Here is a 12,500-nt window from a genome sequence, read left to right on the forward strand (position 1 = left end):
CTCATAGTCAGTGATTTTTACGATGACTCAGTAAAGCAATAAACAAAATAACAAGAAATATACACATACACGGAGCTAATGCCAAATGCAAATTCGTGGGAACAAGCAAATGCAAAATTATGCAACTGCAAATGACCAAAGCGCAGCACAAAGGCACACGTATGTACACTTTCCGGTAGCCCACTTAATGCTTGGTCTTGTGGAGTGATTTCAAGCACAGTGCGGTCGAAATTGCGTAGCGAGAGAGACGAGATCGAGAGACATGCAATTTTGACTTAATTTATGTGAGGTTAAAAAAAAAAAAAAAAAAAAAAAAAAAAAAAAAAAAAAAAAAAATGGGTGTGAAATATATATTTAAAACTCGTGTGATGAAGATTAATTGTGTAACTGTGTGATATTCCTTGAATGAATCTATGGTAAAAAGTAATATGGCGTTGTGTTTCTAAATTGCATGATGAAAATCACTGCATGTCTTTTTCACCTTTTTGAAACATTGGGTTTAAGTTATGGATCTATGTCCTTTAAGGAAATATAGGAGAAAAAATTATAATCCTAGCATCGTAGGCTGGTTTGTGTGTGCCATGAAAACACCTAAATCCTCATGAAACTGCATAATAGAAGACTAGACGAATGTAAAAGGAAAGGAGACTTAATAGCAGGGTATATTCCACAGGTGAAAATGGCAAATCACCTAATGGGAATGGTAGCTAATGGGCATGACATGACCTTATATCGTTTCCTTTGCCGGATACCCTGACTTTTTTCACCTATTGAGATCTGCTTTCTACCTTTTTTGTCATCCATTCCTTCTTTATTTTCGCAAGAGGAATCTTAATTCGAAACGTTACATTTTTTGGTTGATTATTGTCTGATTTATATTTCCACCAATTACCTATTTACGGGTTTACGCAATACTACATGTTTTTTTTTTTTTTTTTATACCAGCTTAATGAAGACAGTGTTGCTTATAAATCATGCTGAGGTACTGTAGAGTATGTTGCAATGTTGAATAAGTATATAACCACAATGGATTTGACAATGCAATTAGCTGATGCCTAACAATAAAACCATTAATCAAACAGTTGTTAATCACACTGGTATTAACTGCAATATACGAGTGAAATTCTAATAACTGACCAGAAACGCGGTAGTGTTTGGGCTCAGAATCGGAATATCTGCACTGATTAAGGGAGCCAGTGAAGTCGAGAGACATAAACATGTTTTCAATACTCATAATCAGCTAGAGTGTTTTCATACCAAATCCGTATAGAGAAATGAGATGTTGAGGGAATACGTTTTCTTCAATAGGTGTGTTTGGTTAATGTTTATTGTTAATGTTTGAGGTGTTTTATACTTAGATAATCTTGGACGTGTGTATGTTGTGTTGTGTTTGTGTTGTATTGTGTTTGTTGTGTTTTTGTTGTGCTGTGTGTGTGTGTTGTGTTTGTGTTTATGTTTGTTGTGTTTGTGTGTGTATGTCCACTCGCGCGTGTGTGTATGTGTGCATGTATGCATACGCAGAATCTAAGCGTAATTTCCATTCATCTTGTTTACGTCAGGGAAGACTCGAGCACAAGTTGTATTGTCCAAAGACAAACATTTAGTACGTGACCCTTACGTGCATATCCGGCCGCCCTTCTTCCTTCCCTCTCCGCCCTCATACTCGCTGATCCTCCTGACGAAGCGGAGGTCACGCCTTCTGCGGGAGGGGGGGGGGGAGGGGCGTGGTCGCTGGCTCTCTAGGTCTGTTTGTCTTTTCTGTTTTTGTTTTTTCCCTTTCATTTTCTCTCTTTTCATACATGAGATGGATGAAACATAAAAGTCATATTCACCGTATGTGTTTCCACACTTACGAGTGTATAGGAATTCTAAAAATATATATATATATATACATACCTACATACATACACACACACACACACATATACAAATATATATATATATATATATATATATATACATATATATATACATATATATAATATATATATATATATATATATATATGTATATATATATATATATTTATATTATATATATATATATACATATATATAAACAATAACACATATATATATATATATATATATATATATATATATATATATATATATATATATATATATATATATACATACATGTATAGATAGATAGATATAGCTGTGTGTATGTGTGTGTGTGTTTATGTATATGGATATGGATATGGATATGGATGTGGATTTGGATATGGATGTATATATATATATATATATATATATATATATATATATATATATATATATATATATTATTATATATATATATATTGTATATATATATATATATATATTATATCTATATATTATATATATATATATATATAGTATATATATGAATATATATGTATATGTACATGTATATGTATGTATGTATGTATATGTATATGTATATGTATGTATATTATTATATGTATATTTATATATAATACATATAATATTATATTTATATATATATATATATATATTATATATATATATATATGTGTGTGTGTGTGTGTGTGTGTGTGTGTGTGTGTGTGTGTGTGTGTGTGTGAATGTATGTATGTACACACACACACATAAATCAGTTAATCATTCAGTTAATGTGCCGACACCTAGGAGGCAGCACTACGCATCTTTGTGCCCGTTTCCAACCCCGAGGGTCCCTCTTGGCGAAATAGCAGGCAAGAGCATGGCCACATCTCTTCTAGATTCTCTCGATCTACACAAGCCACGGCGTCAATGGCCGTGCCTTCTCCACCCATTGATGTCCCTTGAGGAGAAAATCTGATGGGATGCATAGTCCCATCAGTGTCTGTATAGCCAGAGGTAGCAGTCCCGGTTTGTGCAAGAGGTCTCACTGCGGTCTTACGGTGCAGCCATCAGTAGGACACAGGATTCTGCCAGCTGTACCACATGATCCGATTTAAGAACCTCTTACAAAAAGACGCCCAAGACGAGAGACAAGGCACAGGATAGAGTCCATACAGCATTATCAGGGCCTTGGGGATAAGTGGCTTAGTCCTTCTGCACAGGTAACGGCATCTCCAGATACTCCTGTCAAGTGATTTCCAGACTCCTGCTGTCCGATCAACCAATCTATTGACTTCCTGGTCTGACAGCCCAGAGTCATGAATTACACTGTCAATGTTAGACTCCGTGTGAATGCGCAAGCACGTACCAACTGAGCAGGTTCTCCTAGTAGATTTCAAGAATCCTGGATCTTGGTCTTAGTTCCAGAAACTTCTATGACTCAAGTGCTAAATGCGCAGAAACACAGGGAAACCAGAGATTCGGATGAGATGGCAAAAGAATCCGTAAAGTCAAGGTCGGGAACCCTGATATTACCCAATAGTGCTCCTCATTGACTTTGGATAACAGCTCTACCCATTATCCAGTCCGTGCAAGTGTTAGGAAGTGTTGGTGCATCGCTGCTGAATTCACAGAAGAGAAACTAAGCCTCGCTGATCGGCTAGCCATTAATCCAATAACATTTGTAGGAATTCCTCCAAGTCTTAGGATCTCCGAAGTAACTCGCAATGCTCCGATTTAAAAACTTTCTTGAGATCGATGCAGGCTGCGAGAAGCCCGCGCCCGAACTTACGATGGCTGATGACATTGACCCGAAGAACTAGGATACAGATTGTTATGGATTTGGCAGATGTAAATCCAGATTTCTCCGGTCTCTGGTTGGTCAATAGATGGTTGGTTTCTAATGCGTCTCAGACCGAAGTGTGCGAAAAACTTGCTTAATTAACATGTTGAGCAGTAGTGTATTGCATCGATGATTTCTGCAGTCCCAGTGATCCCTTTTCATTCCTCTAGAGTGAGAAAATGATAATGACAATAGATAAATGAATAAAATCAAATTAACGAATACTCGTGAAAGACAACCTGTGTCTCCGGTACCCATTCTCTCGTTCTTTAGTCTCGACGTAAGATCAGTCATCGCTACGTGTGTTAATTCAGAAGCACATTTAACGTCGAACTGCTCGCGTGACCCGCCCTAAAAGTCCCTCTACAAAGCACTAGTCATTGTTAATGTGTCAATTATTAAGGCACGCTGTTCCGTAACGCGTAAACTGATAAATGGAAGCTTCTGTGCGTCGCTTCTATGAAATATATTTGTCAAAAGCGTCCCTCTGTCCCGTTTCTTTGTCTCCCTTCCCCCCCCCCCTCATCGCGAGATAATATGCTGTCTTTCCTAATGTAAAAAGAATATCAAATTTCTGGAGGTAAATCAATGAAAAGAAATAGAAATAGAAATAAAACGAATATCAAATAAAAGAGAAAACACTCGACGAGTTGCAGTAATGCAGTTGAAGCGAGGCTGTGAATGTCAGCATAACCAAATATTGTCGCCATTAGCAATTACGGCTGCCGTTGTGCGTTTCTGTTATGGTCCGTTGCACATGAGAGGTAATAGTCAGTAGGGCGCCACCTCGGTCTCGGCCTGTGTGTGGGTGTGTGGGTGGGAGGAGGGTGGGAGTTGGATGCAGTGTGTGTGTGTGTTTGTTTGTATTTGTGTGTTTGTGTGTGTGTGTGCGTGTGTTTGTGTGTTTATGTTTGTGTGTGTGTTTGTGTTTGTGTATGTGTGTGTGTGTGTTTGTGTGTTTGTGTGTGTGTATGTATTATATCATGTACATTTTCAGCCATTCTGATAGCTGAATAACCACATCAATCGCTATGTCTAACATTCGCCGAATTATTATTATCCTTTCCCCCCCTTTACCCCACGAAAAGAAAACGGGACCTGGTTCCTTTAGATGTGAAAGCACGATGAAGTCAAAAACAGAATAAGAATCCTTTGATGTGTCGTGTGTTGAGATTCTTAAAAGGTGAAACAAAAGCGAGAACAAGAAGTCTCTCGAGTGACAGGATCTTTGTGCCGAGATGATGTCAAGATTTCGGATGTCTTTTTTTTTTTTTTTTTTTTTCCTTTTTTTTTTTTTTTTTTTTTTACTTTATTTGCCACTCGTTCATGTAGGTGAAGTCCTCCATGCTATCCTAATTATCCTATACACCCTTCCGAAGCGAAATCACTTTGAACCTAATATCATAGTTCATTCAGTTCATAAACGTGACGATCAGCTAGTCAAGTTAGTTTACGAGTTACTTAATGAATTAGGTATCTATGTGTTCATCTAAGTAGTGCCACCATCTTTATCTACGTGCCAAGTTACAAAAACACGATGGAGGTACAATATCTTCACGATCTCAGGGACAACATATTTTCACCTAAACATTTCCGTCGGGTGTTTCAAAGATGGTATGATACATCACTGACGAAAATGGAGGAAATTAACATCAACATTAACATCAACTTGAATCAACAGGTAGAATTCTCCGTCTCTCGATAGAGGCATTTCATTAAAAGTTTGTATTGGAAAAGATGTCCGACGGTGACATTTACTTCCGAAAAATAAAATGGAAAAGATATCTGGATATTTTTTTAGTTGTTTTTTTAGAAAGAGGCTTGTGTTCCTATTTCTGATTTAAAAGGAGATAATGTTTGTATTTAGGTAGCAATGATATGGATATTAAAAAGTTGTAGTAATGGTTATGATGATGGTGATGATGATGGTGATGACGATTTTGATGATGATGATAATGATAATGATAAGGAGGATGATGGTAATGTTAATTTAATGGTGATAGTGATGATGATGATGGTGATGATGATGATGATGATTATGATAATGATAATAACAATAATAATAATGATAATAATAATAATAATAATAATAATGACAATGACAATAACAATAATAACAATAATAATACCAACAATAACGAAAACGATAATAACAATAATAACAATACTAATGGCAATAATAATGATGATAAGAATCATAATAATAATAAAGAAATATAAGCAATAAGAACTTTACAAGTAGAGGATCAAAAGAGGTATTTAATCGTCTATTGGAATCGTTTGAGCTGAAGAATGCCTTCGTTATGCTCTTAGATCTACTTATATTTAGATCTTATCCGCCTTTCGCTGCCAAGTTGATTAATGATATGTGTTCATTTGATAAACGGATCATTGATTGCCTCTCGTTGTTTGTGACTTTTGTTTTCGCGTATTCTCTTTTTCTTTTCCACTGTTTGTCTGTATTTCTGTCTGTATCTCTGTTTTTTTTCTCTCTCTCTCTTTCTCTCTCAATTTCTCTCTCTTTTATTTTCTCTTTCTCTCTCTCTCTCTCTCTCTCTCTCTCTCTCTCTCTCTCTCTCTCTCTCTCTCTCTCTCTCTCTCTCCCACTCTCTCTCTCTCTCTCTCTCTCTCTCTCTCTCTCTCTCTCTCTCTCTCTCTCTCTCTATCTCTCTCTCTCTCTCTCTCTCTCTCTCTCTCTCTCTCTCTCTCTCTCTCTCTCTCTCTCTCTCTCTCTCTCTCTCTCTCTCTCTCTCTCTCTCTCTAACCTTGCCATAGCCGTTTGCATTTACAATTTATGTTTGCTGTCATTGTTATTATGTATATTATTTACATGTATGCTTTCGCTTTCATCTTTCATGTAATACACTCATCAATATGATTTATATCTTTCATATTTTTTTCACTACATATACAGTATATCTTACCACATACGCATATATACAAGCAAATACGTAAGCTCGATGCTTAACCTATCTGTTTACCCCTCTTTACTGTCATGTCAGACATACTAGTGTTGTGTTGTCCCGTTGGCACATTCTCTCACGAGTCAACACACGCTGACACAGGCGGGCTCGCTTCAGTGCATACAAGCCCGGCGTAGCATCTGCTCCGCAAATCTGGCTTATCCTTTACTTGTTTTGTCCTTCCCTTCTCAAGAGCTATTTACTAATACTACACTTCCCTTATCATATTCCAATGTCACATGTCATGCACGTGATTCACACATATATACTCAGAGACAAATCATACATTGTGGAAGTCTCTTCTTGGGGAGCATAGGAGCAACACCTCGCTTTGTCGGAGGAGGGGGAGCCCTTATTCCAATAAAGTTCTGTTCAAACTTAAGTAATAAAACCGAGAAACTACATCGGATATCTTCTTCGCACCTCTACCTCTACTCTCTTTCTCTCTTCTCTCTCTCTCTCTCTCTCTCTCTCTCTCTCTCTCTCTCTCTCTCTCTCTCTCTCTCTCTCTCTCTCTCTCTCTCTTTCTCTATCCCTCCCTCTCCCCCTCTCCCTCCTTCCCTCCCTCCCTCTCTCTCTCTCTCACTCACTCCTTCCCTCTCTCTCTCTCTTTCTCTCTCTTTCTCTACCCCCCCCTCTCCCTCTCTCCTCCTCTCCCTCCTCTCCCTCAATCTTTCTCTCTCCTTCTCTCTCATCTCCTCCTCGTATTTACAAATCAAATGTAAAAGACAAACCCAAACTGCCGTAAATGCATCAATATTTACACTTACCATTTACAAGCGTTCGGTGCCAGTTTCTCACCCTTTGAACACAACATCAAAGGCGATTCTGCTTATAGCCTTTGTCGGATAACTTATAAGAAAGTCGGTTATTAAGAACGTGTGCTTGATGATATTGTTGTTGTTGTTCCTATTGTTTGTTTTGTTTCTTTTTGCTTGTTTGTTTACGTCAAATGTGTAAAGAACTGGATTTAATGAATAAATATCTTCTTTCTATATTAATGTGTTTTTCTTCTGTATTCTTGTCAAACAACGGGAAAGAATTAGTCATGGGTATAATAGGATAATATCTCTCTCTCGGTCTCTCTTTCTCTCCCTTTTCTACTTTCTCTCCCTTTTATACTTTCTCTCCCTCTTTCTTTCTCTTTTTACTCTCTCTCTATCTCTATCTTTCTCTTTTTCTGCCTTTTCTCCTTTCTCTCTCTCTCTGTAATTATCTTTCTCTCTCTCTATCTCCCTTTCTCTCCCTTTTCTACTCTCTCTATCTATCTTTCTTTCGCTCCCTTTTTTACTCTCTCTCTCTCTTTGTCTTTCTCTCTATCTTACTCACCCTTTTCTACTCTCTCTCTCTCTCTCTCTCTCTCTCGTTTCTCCCCCTTTTCTACTCTCTCTCTCTCTCTCTCTCTCTCTCTCTCTCTCTCTCTCTATCTATCTATCTATCTATCTTCCTCTCTACCAACCCTCTCAATATATCTTCACCCCATCTTTCGGAACTACGAAACAGCATAAAACATTTCCACTTCTGTTGCACATGTAGACTCACCACACATCCACATAGCGCTCTCGTTACAGCACATGCTTTTGCAATCCGAAGTTCGATTGTATTTTTTCATAAAATCACGTATCATATTCCTTTTTTCCATGCTATTGGTGTCACTCATAACTTGCAACTCCACATCGCAGACAATGTAATATTGCAGACGAAAATGGCCCACTGTCACTTTGATGGAGGAGAAAAAAAAGTTTTTATATTTCTCTCTCTTTTTTTCTTTTTTTTTCAATGTTACAGCTACTCTAATGGTAGTGGCTGCTGTTGTGCTCTCATATCTCTACCACGAGAGATAACAACAAATCACGTTTTATAAGAACGTGCAACATTCATAGATATGTCATTATTGCTCCAGGGAAACTCTGATCAGGACATCAGTCAATATTTCTGAAAAGTGATATGATTCATCACACCATCGCTGTTGTTGTTGTTGTTGTGAATAACTTCACATCTTCGCTAATATAATCAGGATTTATGTTGATGCGCCAGAGAACTTCCTATGCTACAGCGGATGTTTTTGCCTTGCCACGTCAACCGTTCTTGCATAGAGGGTATGTGAGTTTTTATGTGATGTTTGTTTGTATGTGTTTGTGTGTGTGTGTGTGTGTGTGTGTGTGTGTGTGTGTGTTTGTATGTGTGTGTGTGTGTGTGTTTGTCTGAGTGTTTGAACGTATATTTGTCTGTTGTTGTATTTTCTCTAATAGTCTGATCACAATTAGTTAACCTGTATAATTACAAATACTTGTGTCTCTATGACCGAGGAAAATGTAGTCAAAATAGTCACAAAAATGAATATATTCCAATAAGCTAATCCTTCATTCAGTCAAGCTAAAAAAACACACATACACACACACATGCACATATACAAACATAAACACACACACATGAATAAAAAAGAAAATAATAATAATAATAATATTCGTTTATATTATTCAGGAATTCGTCAGTTGAAGTTGAAGTTTTAGACAAAGTATCAAAGTAAACCCACGTTTTTCCTATTGTCTGTTTGATGCAATAACAAGACAGGACACTCTCATTCCTTTTAAAAAATGGCAATTAAGCTTGTTAGTTGCCCAACTAACAAGCTAAATTGCCATTTTTTTTTAAAGGAATGAGAGAAGTTTATATGTGTCCTGTCTTGTTATTGCATCAAACAGAAAATAGGAAAAGCGTGGGTTTACTTTGATACTTTGTCTAAAACTTCAACTTCATCTGACGAATTCCTCAGTTTCCTCGTGGGGAAATCCTCGAAGTTGTGGTTGGAAATATATAATGTCTTTAATTGTCACTCAATTCCATTTTGTTTTGTGTGAAATCGTAATCCCTTATGCCTATTTTGTGTTTGTGTGGATGTGTGTATTTGTGTGTGTGTATTTGTTTAATGTTTGTATGCGTAGTTATGTGTGCATATTTTTTGGTTTATTATTTGTTTGTTTGTGTGTGGGTAGTTGTTATTGTTTGTGAATGCATTTGTATCTGTGTGTGTGTGTGTGTTTGTATGAATGTGCTTATTTTTGTTTATATTTGGATGCGTATTTGTGTCAGTATGTGTGTGTCTCTGTACGTGCATGTGTGTGTGTGTGTGTGCATGTCTGTATGTATCTTTCCACAACCAAACAGACACAACTACAGCTTCAAACATCAAACTCCCCCCAGACATCATATCCAACTTTCAAAGACGCCTCCAGCCTGTCGCTCTTTGCATCCGTTGTGATCAATAAGCAAATAAGCAAACAAAAACACAAACAAATAAGCCAGCGAATAGGCGAATAGAGGCCTCAGTCTTAATCTCGGTAATGCAGTCTTCATGTTCCCTCTCCTCTTCATTTTGGGTTTTTGAAGACAAGTCTGTTCTTATTCCTGGTGAGGGAGAGGCCTTCCTGCTGCAGGTCATGGATGGTATCTGTGTGTGTGCGTGTGTGTGTGTGTGTGTGGCAAAGATAGAGGCAGAGAGAGAAATGAAGAGAGAGAAATGAAGAGAGAGAGAGATTGAGAGAGAAAAAGAGATAGATTGAGAGAGAGGGGGGGGGGAGGGGGGAGGGAGGGAGAGGGAGATTGAGAGAGAGGGGGGGGGTGGAAGTGGGGAGGGAGGGAGATCGATTTGAGAGGAGAGAGGGGGGGGAGAGGGGGGGGAGGGAGTGTCAAAGAGAAGATAGATTGAGAGAGAGGGGGGGGGGAGGGGGGAGGGAGGGAGAGTGAAAGAGAAAGATATTTTACTTTCTATTAATTACACTAACATAATTTTTTTTCTTTACTAAACACTCGCCTCCTTCCTATCTTTCAGTATAGTAAAACACTGATGATAATAAAAAATGACAGAGATCATGATAATAATGATGAATCTCAACTCTCTCTCGCTATCTATCTATCTCTCTCTCTCTTTGTTTCTCTTTTTCTTTCTCTCGCTCCTCCCCCCTCCCTCTCACTCTTTCTCTCTCTCTCTCTCTCTCTCTCTCTCTCTCTCTCTCTCTCTCTCTCTCTCTCCCTCTCTCTCTCTCTCTCTCCCCCTCCCTCTCTCTCTCTCTCTCTCTCTCTCTCTCTCTCTCTCTCTCTCTCTCTCTCTCTCTCTCTCTCTCTCTCTCTCTCTCTCTCTCTCTCTCTTTCACCCTCCCACTCTCTCTCTTTCACCCTCCCCCTCTCTCTCTTTCACCCTCCCCCTCTCTCTCTTTCACCCCTCCCACCCCACCCCTTCTCTCTCTCCCCCCCCAACTCTCTCTCTCTCTCGCCTCCCCTTCTTCCTTTCCATATCCTGGATGTAACTGCCGATAACGCCTTCGCTCCCGCCTCCGCCTCGCAATATCCTCCCCGAAATCACAACTCAAACTATTTTTGACGGTAAGTTAATGCACTGATGACAACGTTATTGGTTTACGGCTGTGGGAGGCAGGGCGGGGTTGGGGGTGGGGGTGGTGGGGTGGGGATGGGATGGGGTGAGGGATGAGGTGGGGTGGGGATGGGTGGGGTGAGGGTTAGATGGGGGGTTGGGGTGAGGGATGGGGTGGGGATGGGTGGGGTGAGGGTTAGGTGGGGGGTTGGGGTGGGGTGGTGAGGACTAGGGTCGGTTGGGGTGGGAAGGATGGGGGATAAGGATGGTTGGGGGAAGAGGGTGTAGGAAGGGAAGGGAAGGGAAGGGTGGGTGAGGAGGTTATGGCGGATGAGGATGGGGAGGAAGAAGAGGGGGAAGGTGGTGGTGGTGGAGGAGGGGGAGGGGATGAGTAGAAAGAGGAAGTTTGAGGAAAGGGGCGTGGGGGAAATGGCTATGGAGGAGGAAGAGGAGGAGGAGTTAGGGGAGGGATTGCTGGAGGAAGGAGGAGAGAGAGAAGTGGCGGAGGAAAGAGGTGAGTTGGTGGGAGAAGAGGTGGCGGAGGAGGAGGAGGGGGAGAAGGAAGAAGAGGAAGAGGAAAAAGAGGAGGAGTAGTAGTTGGACGACGAAGAGGAGGAAGGGGGAAGAAGGAGGAAAAGGAGGAGGGGGAAGAGGAAGATGAGGTGGAAAAAGAGGAGAAGGAAGAAGAGGAGTAGAAAGGGGAAGAATAAGAAGAAACAGATAGAGAAGGAGTTAGGAGAATGGAAGATGACGTGAAAGATGAAGAGGCGGAAAAGGAAGGGGGAAGACGGAGGAAAAGGAGGAGGGGGAAGAAGGAAGAAGAGGTGGGAGGAAGAAAGAGGAGAAGAAGGAAAGAGGGGGAGAAAAAAGAGGAAAAGGAGGAAAGAAGAAGGAAAAGAAATAGAAGAAGAAAGGAAGGAGAAAGAAGGAGGAGAAAGAAGAAGGAGAAAGGAGAAAAGAGGAAAGAGGAGAACGAAGGAATGAGGAGGTGATGAAGAGGAAAGAGGAGAGAAAGAAGAGAAGAAGAGTGGAGAAAGAGGAAAAGGAGGAGAAAGAGGAAGAAGAAGAGAAAGAGGAAAGAGGAGGAGATAGAGGGAGAAGAAGGGAAAGGCGAGGAGGAAAAAGAGGAAGAGGAGGAGAATAAGGAAGAGGAGGAGAAAGAAGAAAGAGGAGGAGAAAGAGGAGGGGAGGGGGGGAGTTAAAAGGGGGTCAGACACAGTGGTTAGCGCAAGAAGGTCGCTGAACGAAGCTTGACAACTTAAAAGGAGGGGAGAGCGAGGGGAGTCTATGAAGGGGAAAGGGGCGTAGGACGAGGGGAACGGAGGGACGGGGAAGGGGGAAAGAGGCGTAGGAGGAAGGGGAGGCAGGAGGATAAGATGGGGAGAGTTTAAGGAATAGAAAGGAGTCGAGCAGAGGGATAGAGGGATTGGAAAGGGGGAGCAGGGAGATAGAATGAGGAGAGCAAAGGGGATAGGAGGGGTGACATAGGAGGA

General features: G+C 40.2%; 1 protein-coding gene and 1 pseudogene across 1 annotated transcript in view; both read right to left on the reverse strand.

The window, feature by feature from the left end:
- Positions 1-12,500, reverse strand: part of Fife (regulating synaptic membrane exocytosis protein fife) — a gene marked incomplete in the record, with an annotated part of 249,707 nt that overhangs the window by 78,847 nt on the left and 158,360 nt on the right.
- Positions 2,900-3,411, reverse strand: LOC147471826 (uncharacterized; annotated as a pseudogene).

This window comes from Penaeus japonicus, unplaced genomic scaffold, assembly GCF_977035675.1.
Source record: "Penaeus japonicus unplaced genomic scaffold, GWHDUDI00000001_assembly GWHDUDI00000005, whole genome shotgun sequence".
Classification (NCBI taxonomy): Eukaryota; Metazoa; Arthropoda; class Malacostraca; order Decapoda; family Penaeidae; genus Penaeus; species Penaeus japonicus.